The sequence below is a fragment of the Salvelinus sp. IW2-2015 genome, linkage group LG17 (genome assembly GCF_002910315.2).
Source record: "Salvelinus sp. IW2-2015 linkage group LG17, ASM291031v2, whole genome shotgun sequence".
Classification (NCBI taxonomy): Eukaryota; Metazoa; Chordata; class Actinopteri; order Salmoniformes; family Salmonidae; genus Salvelinus; species Salvelinus sp. IW2-2015.
In genome coordinates, this window is record NC_036857.1 from 14,333,130 (window position 1) to 14,349,097 (window position 15,968).

Here is a 15,968-nt window from a genome sequence, read left to right on the forward strand (position 1 = left end):
GAGGTGCATCATTTTCTTTTACACCATGTTTGGGTTTGTTTGTAAAAAAGTTAGTTTGTTTACTTGTTGGTGATTAACTTATCAGTGTTTTACATTGTTGTCTTTTTATTGCCGTTTCATAAAATGCATGGGTGTAAAATATCACCTCTCTTCTTTTTTTTCTCTCCTTCCCGTTCTTCTTTTGCATGGCCTCAGTCTGCATGCCTCTGTCGCCGCGGGACTTGGAGATGACTTGATCTGCTCTGGTTATCCAAAGCCTCAATCTTTGCGCCAAGAGGAACAACTGGTTTAGGAACGCCCAGGACCTGCGCTCCGGCCCCGTCTACCATGTGGAGGCCACTCTCGTCGGCTCGCAGCCGCCACTCAAGCACACCTTACCACACTACGAGGAGCCCACAGAGAGACCTTGCCCAGGACGGAAGTAGGCAAGCCCGTCACTCCTCCTCTCGCGGACCACGCGCCCCACGCTAGCGCAGCTCCGGAACACTCCTCTACGTCCGCCACTCGGACGGCCCCGCTCCGCTCGCTCCTCCAAGCCATCCAAAGACCCGTCCATGCGCCACGACTCCCGCCAGTGTCCTCGTCGAAAGAGGGGGCGACACCCGCTCCCAGGGGGGTATCACTCGTCAGACTACTCCAGGACCCCTCGGGCCACCACCACAGCCAGGGCCGCCTCCACCAATCCCAGCCTCTCACGATGGGCGGACTTCCTCCAGGAAAGCAGCAGGACCGTTCCAGGCTACACTTCCTCTACCTCCAGGCCAGGGCACTCTGACTGCAGGCCCACCAGTGCCTCCTGGCTCCAGGGACAGGTCCTACCTCCCACAACGGCCTGCAACCAGCCAAACGCACCCAGCTGCAGCAGCAGCCCCAGACCTCGCGCACGGACATAGAAGGCACCATCCCTCGAGGCACCCACTCCTGGGGCCAGCAGCCCTGGGCCCGGCCAAAGCCCAGCAGGGTCTACAGGCAATGCCTGGCAGCTTGGTCCTTCAGGCCAGTCGCCATGCCACAGGCGTAGCGCACTGGGCAGCAACTGCCACCAACTGGTGAGTACAGGATTTGGATTAGTACATACAACTGTGTATACAGTCAGTCACTGAGATTGGAAATGTATGATATATAATGTAAATCACTGTAAAATGTATTGTAGTATATTTAACGCATTGACATCATTAGAGGTGTTTGGTTGCTCTTCTCCCCTCTCCTCTTCCTCTTCTCTTCTACCATCCCCCATTTCTATCTTGCTCTCTCCATCTCCCTCTTCCACCCCCTCTCTCCTCTGTCTCTCTGATAAGGCCTAGCACATCACTCTGAGAGGAGTTTTATTTCAGTGTGTGAAACCCTTTGGAAGACCTTATCTAGTATTGTGATTAGCACTGTGGCTGTAGATAGTGGCAGTGTAACAGCCTCTGTCTATTCCACTCAAATGGAGGAGAGAGATTCATCCCCCAAAATGTCTTCCGCTGCAAATCTTCTCAATCCTTCCATTCCCTTTGTTTTGTTATGTCTCTGATACAGGCACCTTTGTTTGTAATATACACCAACTATACAATGTGTAAAGTCTTTCGACTATGTGTTGTGTTTTACATATAATGCTCTACTGTAGCCCATAGAAATTCCTGTATTATAGGAATTCTAGGATCTTTATGCTGTAGCCTATACTGACGACATTACTTGGTATTGGTCAGATTTTATATACATCTTTAGGGATTTTTGACCACTTATATTGAGGCATTATGGAAATCAGAGGGAGAATACAGGCAGGTGGACAAACAGTGGGAAGATTGGACACAGAGTTTGTATGATTATTATTATGTGAAATGGAATGCAGTTGTCAGGAAATCATATTAATTCACATTCATCCTGTCCCACATTGATTTGAACTGTCTACGGTGCCTGTTCTCTCTGAATGGGCCATTGAGTGATTCAAAATCATTGATTTAAAAGGCTAAATTGTGAGCATTGCATCCATTCACAGGTAGAGTGAATGCCAAAACAGATCATGTGTGATTATTTGTCAAACGTCCACAATTGCTAAGCTAATTAGATACGTTATATTTTTCCCAATAACCCGTTACAGAGATCATATTCCCAGTTTGTAATTCACATGCACGTTTAGATGCACAGCTGGTTGTGTTGGCAGGGAGGAAACGATCTCTTGCTAATTGCTAATACTCATCATTCTCAATATGTCTGTTCAAATGAAGTTTTGCATGGGATATTACAGCAGGGTCGCCATGATATAAGGGTAATCTTATATCTGCCATCAGAACAGAATAAATGGTATACAGTCAGTTTGCCAACTTCAACCATCGTGTTCCTCATCTGCCTCGTCTCTCTCTTCCAACAGGCACTGTCGCAAACACACCCCCTGTGACTGCCATAGGGGGCCAAAGCTGTCATAGGAGGGGCGGCCCAGCCTGCCAAAAACACCTCAACCCCCACTCACAGAATAGGTAAAGTATCCCTGCCTGCATCCACACTGCTGCTGCTCCACACACTGAACATTTCACTGAGAGGATTAGTACACTTGTACTCTCCTAGCATTAGAACATGTGTCAAACTCAGTCCAAGAGGCCGAGTGTTGCAGGTTTTCTCGTTCCTCCCTGCACTGATTGATGAATTTAAGGTCACTAATTGAGTAAGGAACTCGCCTCACCTGGTTGTCTAGGTCTTAATTGAAAGGAAAACAAAACCTGCAGACACTCAGGCCCTACTTGGGACGAGATTGACACCCTTGCGACAGACAGACAGACGAGACAGCAGACAGACAGACAGACAGACAGACAGAGACAGACAGACAGACAGACAGAACAGACAGACAGACAGACAGACAGACAGACAGACAGACAGACAGACAGACAGACAGACAGACAGACAGACAGACAGACAGACAGACCAGACAGACAGACAGACAGACAGACAGACAGACAGACAGACAGACAACAGACAGACAGACAGACAGAACAGACAGACAGACAGACAGACAGACAGACAGACAGACAACAGACAGACAGACAGACAGACAGACAGACAGACAGACCAGACAGACAGACACCGACAGACAACAGACAGAAACAGACAGACAGACAACAGACAGACAGACAACAGACAGACAGACAGACAGACAGACAGACAGACAGGACAGACAGACAGAACAGACAGACAGATACAGACAGACCAGACAGGACAGACAGACAGACAGACAGACAGACAGACAGACAGACAGACAGACAGACAGACAGACAGACAGACAGACAGACAGACAGACAGACAGACAGACAGACAGACAGACAGACAGACAGACAGACAGACAGACAGACAGACAGACAGACAGACAGACGACAGACAGGACAGACAGACAGACAGACAGACAGACAGACAGACAGACAGACAGACAGACAGACAGACAGACAGACAGACAGACAGACAGACAGACAGACAGACAGACAGACAGAACAGACAGACAAGACGCACACATGCAAACGATCAGAGTGTTACGTAATCAGGTATCATGGGTTCTGTTTAATCACATCGATAATCCTGAGAAGGCCCTGGGAAGCTGATGTATAATCTTAACTCAGGGAAACAGAGAGGAAGGTTCATTTCCATGTCAGTCTCAATTGGGTCTGTGTTCACATGCTCTATAGTTCTATACAGTCCCATCACCTTCACCTCACTGACAGCTGCATAGACAGTTGTGTTGTGGAAATAGACACCAGGGTTCAGAGTCAGTGTGTAAACCTGTGTGGCCTTTTGAGGTGAGTGTAAATCTGATGCATCATCTCCTGATAAATACCACTGGCTTCAGACTGTTGTGATAGTGTAGCACGAAAACAGAGTATGGCATCAACTGATTATAAAGAATGTCTTTCTAATCATCATCCCTCTCCTCTTCCTCCCCTCTCCTCCATCCTGCAGGCTCAAGCCGCCCCTAGACCGGTGCATTGGGAGCGCGGCAGCGGGTCAACCTGGGATGGAGGGGAGAGTCTCCTCTCCAAGGTCCTACCAGGAAACCCTGCGGAGGCAGCAGGAAAACTAGGGAAGGTGCCCTGCTGGAGTCAGACTCCATGTTTTTACTCAGACTCTAATGCATTTTTTAAAATTTGTTAAAATGTGCTTAATCACACCTGTCGTCTCTCTCTCTGTTTATCCATTTGTCTATCTATCTTCCTCCATTGTGTCATCTTCATCCATCAGCTATCTCCGGTTTCGGCAAGAAGTTACCTCGTTGTGTGAGTGTTGAGATGAGGGTAAGTGTTCACCTGGCACTACCGAGTAGAAAAGCCTTAACACAGCCTGGGAGATGACAGTGTGCTCGGCTATAGACAGAACCACTGTACCGCATGATATTCCTTTCCCCACTGTGTGTGGGGTGGTTCGGTTCTCTCCCCAAACCACTTTGTGCCATTTTTGGAGGTCTTAAGTGCACTTGTGCAGGTTTGAGTGTCTCTCCTGAGTCCTGAACTAGGATTTTATAACAGCATGACAGCTCACCTCAGTAAGTAACAGTAGGTGACTCACCGTCGTTGTGATTTCAGGTGTCTGTAAATGTTATGGAGGATGTCGTGAGGCTTCGTACCAGAAAAACCTAGGAAGACCCCGCTTTGTTTTACTGTGAGAGAGAGAGAGAGAGAGAGAGGGAGGGAGGGAGAAATACAGCGACCAAGAGAAGATATCTGAGTGCACTGGTGAGTCCAAAATCTCAATTTTCTGCAGAAAGCTCCCTCATTTTCAGAAAACTACATAGAAAACTACTTCATAAAGTGGCTTTATTTTAGTGTAATACTTAAAAACATAAATGATGCTGAACTTGTAAACACATACAGTGTATATTTCAAGTTGCAGCATTTTAAAATACAACTGGAAAAGATGAGAAAACCTGACATGATCGACCAGCTCAAGATTGATTGATTTAGGTTTTTCCCACTCTCATTCAGCCAATGAGGACAGGAATCAATGGATGCTGCATGTACCAGGTCTATGCACACAATGGGAGAGAAACAATGCTGATTTCTCTGGCCGGCCAGACAGTAAGTAATGCACACAGACACATCGAACACAACTTAGATTAGATAAGGAAGGACGGTGTATAGCTTAGTAATACACTAATGACTCAATAATCATAACAAAACAATTAGCATTATTTACCATTATAGTCAATTATGAAGTGATGTTATGGTAAAGGTTTAGGTCACAGCAAAGGTAGATATTAGATAAATCTCCATAATATGTTGCAGTTAAGTCGCTCCTGCTATTGCTTGCATATAGTAGGCCTATCCTGTTTACAGCAAAACAATACTGCACCTTGTGCTAACCATGCCATGAACACTGACCCTTGACCCCTTGGCTCTCTGTCAGCCTCTGCATGAGTAACAGCCATACTACTGTGACAGCAATACAGGCAGTGGAACTGCCAGCTCCAGGTCATGTTTCAATGGGAAACCAGGACTAGAGAAGAGTGAGAAGGGCTCAATGTCCAATGTATGTAATACAACCCTCATGAAGAGTGTTGATCTTACCTCAGAGGGTTAATATAAAGCACATTAATATATTATTTTTTATTAGAGATAGCATCTAGGGCAAATTCTACCTACACTTGTCTATGGCATTGTATCATTGTTTTTGGCAGTTAGCACCATTTGTTATCTTGTACCTCTTTTACCAGTTTATAGAGATTGTAGAAAACAACCGATTTGATGCTAGTATCTGTTTGCGCTGGTGTCTGTTTGTAACTGAACAGCAGACTTCTCTTGTGGCTCAACTGCAGTCCTTTTATATCACAAAGCATTAGAAGACACAAAATGCTCTACCCTCAAACATGTATAGTTAGGGTATTGTTACCTTCTGGCTAGGCCCCTGTTTTTAATAATGCAACCAGTTATCCGGTTATGAACTGGATTGATCATATTCACAGAGAACAGACAGCACGCTCTCTGGTTATAGATAGGCTCTTTGGCCAGTAACAGTATCCGTGGATGGATATGAGGTTCAGTGACAGGGTAATGTTTGCCATAAGATCGTGTATCCATCAACCTCCCCTGGGACCCCTTCTTCCCCCCTCCCCAGCCAACATACAGTATAGACTATAGACCTCTCAACTCCTCACTGTTCCTCCACTAAATGTGCAGTTGGCTATAGTTGACCTGTTTGGTCAAGTAACCATGTCAAATACACCACTAGTTCTAGCAGCAGTTTTAACTGGAGTTCAACCAGGGACTATGCTCCACCACATAACATACTACCTTCTCCTCTTTCTACCCCCGCCTCCTCCTCTTTTCTCTACCTTCTCCTCTCTCTACCTCCTCCTCTTCTCTCTACCTCCTCCTCCTTTTCACTCTACCACCTCCTCTTCTTCTCTCTGCCTCTTCTTCTCTCTACCACCTCCTCCTCCTCCTTCTCTTGTCTATAACTCTTCCTCCTCTTCTCTCTACCTCCTTCTCTCTCTACCTTCACATCCTCCCCTCCTATGGTGCCTAATAGACTTCACATCATGCAGTAGTAGTGCATGATTGCTTTCCTACATTGAAAATGCCAGAGTAATTGACTAGGCCCAAGGCTAGAGCGATGAAACCAGAACACACAAAACACACAGTGACATAATGGAGGAGAAAACAGTGCAACAGCAGTATTTGTTTATCTTTGTGACAGCGATCAGAGAGACTTTATGGTTGTTTAGAAGAGAGCGTTCCTGATTGGTTTTCATTTTGTTGTGAAGTTGTTCATTTTGAAGATCAGATCGGTGGTAATCAGACCCTGTATCTGTGCCAAGTTTACATGATCAGCTCTTCTGGAGAATAGTTGAGTCCTGATAAATGCAACTGCTTGTGTCACGCCCTGACCGTAGAAAGCTTTTTATGTCTCAATTTTGGTTTGGTCAGGGTGTGATTTGGGTGGGCATTCTTTGTTCCTTTTTCTATGATTTGTATTTCTGTGTGTTTGGCCGGGTGTGGTTCTCAATCAGAGGCAGCTGTCTATCGTTGTCTCTGATTGAGAACCATACTTAGGTTGCCTTTTCCCACCTGTCTGTGTGGGTAGTTGTCTATGTGTAGTTGCATGTTGAATTGAGACTAGAAAACTTTATTGCACTTAGACATAGTTTGCACTCATCCAAAGAGCAGTTATCACAAGTGGACTGTAGAGCAGATTAGGCAGAGCAGAGCAGCACTGTACCTTGGTGACATCTGAGCCCTGCTCTCCCATGGTGCCTAGTGAGGTCACGAGGTCACAGGGGGACCTGGGCTGTATTCACTGAGATAGAGATGTAATGAATACAGCTAACGCATTCCCTGTTCTCCCTGTCAGTTAATGATGTCTGTTCCAAACAATATGTTTCTATCTGATATCTGAACTTCCTGTAACGTGACACCTGAACAGACCCCTAGTGCTTAAGATATTGAAGATAGCATTACTGAAGATAGCATGGCTGTTTTTGGACTGTGTGGATCACCTGACATCTACTAAGACCTACATACAGAATCTCACACACACACACACACACACACACACACACACACACACACACACACACACAACACACCACAACACACACGTGTACAGAAACACACACACGTGTACAGAAACACACATACTGTAAATACAGGAACACACACATTGGCACATACAGGAACACACACACACAAACATTTATGAATTGACCACTATGCTCACAGAGGCTTCCTTCTACCACAGTGAGAGAGAGAGAGAGAGAGAGAGAGAGAGAGAGAGAGAGAGAGAGAAGAGAGAGAGAGAGAGAGAGAGAGAGAGAGAGAGGAAGAGAGATGTACAGTCTAGCGTCATGTTGTTATCTTAGTAAAGATGTTCCTGAAGCTAACATAATGTCTCCCTACTAATACATTTAAGCGTGGTTGATTTTCTCCTAGAGATGATTCATTTGAAACGAGTGTGTAACTGATCCGTTATACTTCGATAACATACTGTATATCCATCAGGTTCAGTTGTCAGCAATGGCAGTGTGCTGCCTGAGACAGAGACCCATGTTGCGTCTGTAGGGCAAGGTGGTGCAGCCGGCCATGTCATGATGAATAACCGCCTCATGTGACCACAGCCCCAGTCTGTCTGTCTCTGTCAGCATAGCATTCTCACATACAGACATTGGTGCTGCTAACTGAATGAACGAACTCTCATGTACCGTAGACCATCTTGCATCAAGCTACTCTATATCTGTGAAATGGAGTGTTCTGCAGTGTTTATGCCAGATTCAGTGAGAGACGACAGGCTTCCATGCGCTTATAATCACAATATTCACTGATTATTACTGTTACTATTTTGTTAAATACGTTTCACTGAGGATAAATTGAGTGTAATGTCATGGAGATGCAGTATAATTACATAACCTGCACAGACCTCAGTACAGTGTACAGTTCAGTCCTGCTTTTCTTCTGCCATCTATTGTTGAATCATAGAATTTCACTCTGTTCTAATCTTGTGGTCACATGTGCATTGTAATGGAAGGGTTGATTTAGAAATCTCATCGCCACAGAATGACATCAGTGATTTGTTCCTCTGTTATTCATTGGGGGTCCATTTTATTTATTTACTCTGTCATTTAGCCTGTCGTGAGCTACTCATAGAAAACTAGTCACCTGACTTTGTTTTCCTTCTCCAGAACGGTTTGAGGCCCCCAGACTGCAATGCCCCCAGCCAAAGAACAAGGACACTGACACCTGAGCCCCCCTGAACACCTAAGCCATCACAAGCCCTGAGGATCCCTCCAGAGAGAGGCTAGCTGGATAGAGAGCCTGATCCCTGCCACTATCTGGGTCTTCACCACCAGGATGTCTCCTCAAGAACCATCACCTCCCAAACAGCCATTATCCTTTGGGGAATGGGCTCTATACTAAGGAATACTCCACCCAGCTGCTCTATAGGAGCATGGAAAGGGGCCGTAGTACTGTGACCCCGCAACACGCTAATGATGCTATCCTCTAGTCCCTGTCTCTTATACACATCTAGATGTGTATAAGAGACATCTATAGGAGCATGGAAAGGGGCCGTAGTACTGTGACCCCGCAACACGCTAATGATGCTATCCTCTAGTCTGTGGGCTGTTGTGCTGCTGCCTGCTGGGGTTCGTAACAGACATGGCCGTGGTGGCATGGTAGGATCCTTGATTCCGTAAGCCTGTGCTCAGATTAAAAAACACACAGACACACTCTCCTCTCATCTCTGAAAAAGAAAAGAGAAGAACAGGTTTTTCTGGTACTAAAGACCTCCTGTTTAATTTGGATGCTGATCATTTAGGAAAGAAGAAGAAAAGACAATAAGGATGACTAGGTTGACAGAAGCTAGGAGGAAGTCTCCACAGTTTGCTCAGTTTTTTTCTCTACATTCCAGAATGGAAAAAGGCCCAGTTTTTTTTTTATGCTGACTCGTTAGTTTCATTTTTTTCCTCTCTTGCGATGTGTCTAAGAAGTGTATTGTGGATTTAGGATTCGGAAATGCATGGAACTTTATATCCAAGACCTTACACTGTTCACCATTTCAGTTACAGAGGCCATAAGACATTGGTTAATAATAATAATAATAATAAAAAATTATAGTAAAAATGTATCCAAAAGAAGACGAGGAGGACACAACACTGAATCTGGCCACAGGATGGGAGAATCATCATTCGGGAGGTTTCGATTGCACCATGAGAGCCGAATGTGGCCAGGTTTGTTTTTTAGCCATTGTAAAGACATTAATAAGAAAAAACATCCCCAGAACGTTTGGGTTCCTGGTGTTTCTGAACCTTCCCACAACGTTTGGGTCTCTGGTGGTTGTTTTTTTTACGACTCAGTTTTTTGTTCTCGTTCTGTATTTGCCTGATTTTCTGTTACAGGATAGTGGATTCGCCTTAATCCTTCCATTCTTTTTTATTTAGAGTAAAGTTACATCTTATTTTTTTACTCCATGTTCTGTCCATAAAGCTTATTTTAATTGCAGACTTTTTTATGTAATAATGATGTCCGCTGGAACACTGGCTGTGAGATTAATTTATATTTTGGGATTTTGTTTCACTTTTAAATTTGTAATCCTTTATATTGTGTATTTTCTCATACATTTTTGTGTTTATGTTTGCCATAATCATTGATTACGTAATTTATTTATGGTTATTAATAATGAAAAAGCAATAGTATGTGGAAGAAAGTCAGTAAAGAGCACAGTCTTGTGTTATTTTACAAATCTTTAGTCAGGAATGTGTTGCCTCTGTGCGATATTCTGCTATCACATCTTAACAGGGCCACACCTGGGTTGTATTCATTAGGCACCAAACAAAATAAAAAACTGACAAGCAGGGAGGGACTACCTGAAATTGTCCAATAAGAAATGCTCGTTTTTGTTTTCTGTTGCAAAACGTATTGCTACGGAGTTCTCTAATAAATACAACCTTGTAAATCCAGTCTGGTAGTTTGGTACTGCCGAGTCAAGGCATATCATATCTGCCCATTATGATACGTGAGCACTGCAAGACAGCAGAGAGGCACTGAATACAAACCAGTGCAAATCACCATTGTATCTGACTTGAAGTACTTTAGCATTCTTTTGTTGACTGTCATAATCATTGGGTTTTCATGTTTTCTGGCTTACTACAGACTTTTAACATCCAAAACACCATCACAGGGGAAAGAGAAACACCTTACAGACATGTAGTACATATTGGCTATGTGTTTCAAACAGACTGAGGATGTTAGACTGGAGAGACACCTACTCTGCACACAATCACATATGGCTGCGGGCAACAGTGATGTATGAGTTATGTGCGAGGTAGCAAAAGGTGTTTGGTGGATTAGACACTGAAGTGTCAGCACAGTTGGTTCAGTTTTTTGTCTTTGTTTTTGCGACCAAACTGCAAACCCCAAAATGTTGACGATTGTCACGGAAACCTCTCAGGTCAGTGTTCTTCCTGCTGTTCTTTGCAGTGCAGCGTGTGTAGTAGTGTTACTGGTGATACACTCAGACGCTAGAGGCCCACTGATGGGAGCCCAAACATGATGTATATTCTCTTTCTCTTTCTGTGGTTGCTGGAATCAAGCATGCTCTGGCAAAACCTCAGTAACAGTCACTTCTGTATCGTTACGTTCCTGATGTTTGTGAGTACTGTATGCGTGTGTTTCTCACCATCCTACTAAAAAACAAACCATTATCTGGCAAATAAAACAAGTGTGTGGTCGACGGCAACTTTTACATTTCAAACGTTCTATGCAATGAATCATTTGGGGGAAATATAGGGAAGAAACTGAATACCACTATCATTGTCATGGCTGAGACAAATACWGCTTCCTTTTAGCATTCCTGCTACAAAAATAGATTTACTTGTTTGTAAATAGCTACAATATGTGTACGTCAGGAATTTGATTCAACGTTTTTTTACATTTCTTTTTAGTGGCATGTTTCAGTCCCTTCACTGAAAATTGGAACCGGTTGCCAACTGGTTAACTACATAGGCACCCTAAAATGGCACACTATTCCAGTTAGAGTACTATAGGCTGGCTATAGGGAATAAGGTGCCATTTTCAATGCAGAATAGTGTCAATAAAGTCTGCCATCTTATTGCTTCAAGCATGGGTTGCTGGGTACAGCGAATGGTCTTGTACGTACAGTGCTGAAGACCCCATTTTTGTTGGACGGCCATGGATTCCAATATTTGGCTGCTAGTTTGTGCACTTGTTATTCCATAGAATAGACTGAAGCTGCTAAAGACTTAAGCCAATTATATGAAGAGATTAAMTATATAAATTATATAAATATGTAAAACAAATACTATATGATAAATATATATAACACATATTTGAGAAATGACAGGCACTTTTCATGATCGAAGGGAATGACCTGGTGTGTGTACACTGCCACTACCTATTAACATACTATGATATTCCAGAAGTTTGAACGTTGATGGGAGGCTGCTGGCACGACAGAGCTTGTTTCCTTTCAGTGAGCCCACCGAAAACCATTGTAGGCTATACCCACTCACCATTAATTTGGCTTGAAAGGCTTTAGTGTGAAAATCCCTTAACCCACAACTCACTCGGTACAGTAACTGCTGTTTCAAGTATGGGTGATTATTTCAATGTAAAAAAGTGGAGTTATTTTTTATAGCATCCTTTAATGGAATATCTATACACAAATATTATTGTATCATACAGATAGTCATTGGTACACTGGTGAAATCCCTATGAAATTCATGGAATAGAATGATGATCATATCAATATTGTCCTACTGTTACAAAGGCCTCCTTACAGTAGATAAGACTGGCATGKAAAGCACCTCACAGGCGGTTAGAACAAACTAGTGACAGATAGTCACTGTCAGTGAATGGATGATCAGATATGTAAATGAGATAGAGATAATAATGACATTGTAAAAAAAGAAGAGAACCAATACTGATCAAAATCCAATTATGACTTGTTTATGTTCCAAATAGTTTGTAACTGTGTTCAATCACTTTGCCTCAGGAAAGCACACACAAAATGCACCGTGGTGAAATGAAATGGGACGTTAATATGCATAGTAGTAAGGGCTTATTATTACAATACTGGTCAATCAAGAAAGCCATCTTATTACTGTCCCATCCAGTCCTAAATCTACTCTGGATTGCATGGGTTTTGGACCACTGYATTTTGCCAGGGACAAATAAAACACACGTCTTTTTTTTACGTCAACCAAAAATTGTGCTTTTAAAGTAGCATAGCAACTGCGACTATCTGCCCTTGCTGTGGGTCATTGTGGATGGCTATGCACAGTGAACAACAACAGGACATTACTATGGATGAACAGAATAGGGTGACAGACAAGGGAATGCCGGAAAAAAAGCTACAAAAACTATTTTTCAAACATCAGGGAGCAGTCATCTTTCACCTTAGTGAAAAGTAACAAGTGCATGAGCTAATGCAGCATAAAGCCTCTCCTTACATCTGACAGGCAGGCAGACATATTCACTGTAAATACCAGTCAGGGTCATAGACTGCTCTGTACAACATGTAAATGTCATACTAAACACTATCACAGGCATTGAAAGCCACGCAGGCTGACCTTGCCAAACTTGTGCTTTTGTGAATAAAAATGACAAAAAAGCATTGTGTATGTGGCTGGCTTGTGCAGACTGTTGAATTAAAAACAAAAAGTTGTATTCTGAAACATATTGGTCTGTGTAGAGTTTCTATACATGTTGTGTTTGTAAACGAGAAGAAAAAACACCTTCCTCAAAAGGGATATCCTGGCTTCCATTAAMTGGATGGAGGTTTGTAAAAAAGAACATCTAATTGAAAAAAGCAACAGAAAATAAAGACAGACCCTAAATGAATAAGATGTTACATTCACTGTTGTAAGTGCAATGAGCTATACTTCATGTATCCATTTGAAAACCTTGTGTATGTTTCAGTGTATTCCTGTAAACAGTTGTAGTAGACTTGGTGCATCATGTCATGTAATGTGATGAATGAAATAATGACCTTACAATACATTTCAATCAGGAAAAGAATAAAAGAGAAATACAAAAAAATACTGTTGTCTGTAGTAATCTTTCTAGAATTACAAGCAATACATTCAGATCATTATAGTGAGCATTCTATATAGCTCTCTTAACTTGCATCCTTTGTCCTGATTGTGCCCATATTTTCAGACCGGTGTAGATGATTAAAAGCTGCATTGTGATCAGATCTTCCTCACCACCTCCGGAGGTAGTCAGGCACAATAGGCTGCGTTTACACAGGAAGCCAAATTCTGATMTTTTTTTCACAAATTGAAAAAGATCTGATGTGAAAAGATATGTGATTGGCCAAAAGACCAATTAATGGAAATAATATCAGAATTGGGCTGCCTGTGTAAACACAGCCTAGACGGATCTGGACAGAAAAACCATTTAAATCATAATTATCCCACCTTCTAAAATCATTGACAGGTGGCAMCAATGACTTATGGCATTAATGTAACATCATTTTTTTGTTTGTTGAAAAGATAGAAMATTTAAATAATTCGCATACAGGGAGGGGCCAGGAGATATGGTCACAATGCAGATAGATATGAGGCCCATTTTAATACAACGTATAGACATATTTCTGTAAATGTGGACAGGATCAGGACAAAGGATGCATGTTAGCGGCAGGTATAAACAGGGCTTATGAGTGAGAGAACGCTTATCATGGTCACCGTTTCTGCTGCTTCTCCATAGACAAACGCACACACTGTCAGCCTGAGCTGGTGGTGTACAGTATAAATATTACAGTATGGAGTGAGTCCATAAAAATCATACCGGCCATATCTTTTGAGAAAAGCTTTCCTTTCCTCCATACTTTACCACCATTCCTCCATACTTTACCACCAATCCTCCATACTTAACATCTCTTACTCTATACTTACCACCATTCCTCCATACTTACCACCATTCGTCCATACTTTACCATCATTCCCCATACTACCACCATTCCCCTATACTTTACCACCATTCCTCCATACTTTACCACCATTCCTCCATACTTTACCACCATTCCTCCATACTTTACCACCATTCTCTATACTTTACACCATTCCTCCATACTTTACCACCATTCCTCTATACTTTACCACCATTCCTCCATACTTTACCACCATGAATCATCATTTTTCATATGAAAAAAACTAAGAATAAAAGGTCTGGATTCAAACCGTATCGCGGAAGATCCGCRCAAAWATGTAAAGGTCATTTCCGATTGAGCCGACATACAGCGTTAACCCTGAATGCAGTATTCGCGAACATTGCCTTTAAATTTAAATCAAGCTATAACGCGGGTTTCTTCCGCAACACAGATTGAATCCAGCCCTAACTGAACTTCTAATTAAAAACCACAATGTCCAACAATATTTTCTTTAAGAAAAAAAGCATGTACTGTAGTTAAACTATATGATTTCATTAGATTTTTCTCATAAACTTGCAAGCTGCCCAAATGACAGAAATTACCCACTAAAACTTCCACTTTAAAATCAAACATCTGGAATAATGTTATCCCCAAAAGTTTGTTTAAATACTAATAAATCAATTGCATGAAATATGCTATTGGCTTGTGATTCTACTGTACTAAACATCTGAGACACAGGGCAGAAGAACATATATTTACATTGACAACGACAATCAAGAGGATTTTCAAAATGTTAAAAACGCAACTTATATAAGCTATTATTATGACAACACACACACAAAGCAAGATAAAAAATCTACTTTTTTAATGTTGGTACATTAATCTTAAGATGCTAGTTAACAAATTAGCATTTGATGAAACAGTGATGAAGTGTGTAGATACAACCAGAAGCAGTGTGATCTGTTTTACATACATTTCCTGTACATACACGTCTGCTGAGACCTAAACATTTCAAAGTGTTACTGACAATGAAGCACAGCATAGAGATGGGTTTGAAAAACATATGTCAAAAACATTTGACTGATAAAACTAAAAACATCTTAAATATTAAATGAAATACAGGTAAAAAATAAATGAAATACAGGAAAATCTGTTTACTTAGGGCTCTGTTCAACTAGATCCGCTTTACCCGACATCCGTATCGTGGTTGTTTTGGTGTTGTTGGAGGTGGAACTGCGTGAGAACTGTCAAATCCACAAGTGCCTACTGGCATTATACCTAATGCGGACCTTGCCATTGGCTGCATGGAGTCACATTAAGAGAAATCCCATGCAGCTATGTTTACAAGTTCAAAACACTGGAATGTGAAATATAGCCGAATTAGGCTTATCGAAATCGTACTTTTTGTTAAATAAATTTCTATTTGAGTGTCATTATTTCTATATAGCCTACACATTCTCATTCTGAATTTCTAACACGAGGGGGATGGGTGTGGCTWCGTGACAATGATCACAAGAGCAGCTGCGCCAACGCAGTTACACCTCAGACGCCACCAAAACATCAGCTATGTGGGTGTCGGCCATCGCCGGTTAACGCTTGGTCTGACTGAATCTAGGCCTTAAAAATTC

General features: G+C 42.3%; 1 protein-coding gene across 1 annotated transcript in view; it reads left to right on the forward strand.

The window, feature by feature from the left end:
* bsna (bassoon presynaptic cytomatrix protein a) overlaps positions 1 to 8,951 on the forward strand; it is a 32,456-nt gene extending 23,505 nt beyond the window's left edge. Inside the window, exon 10 of the mRNA XM_024006662.2 lies at positions 8,633 to 8,951. The gene's annotated coding sequence lies outside the window, so the exon portion shown is untranslated. The remainder of the gene's footprint in view (positions 1 to 8,632) is intronic.
* The last annotated feature ends 7,017 nt before the right edge of the window (positions 8,952 to 15,968 follow it).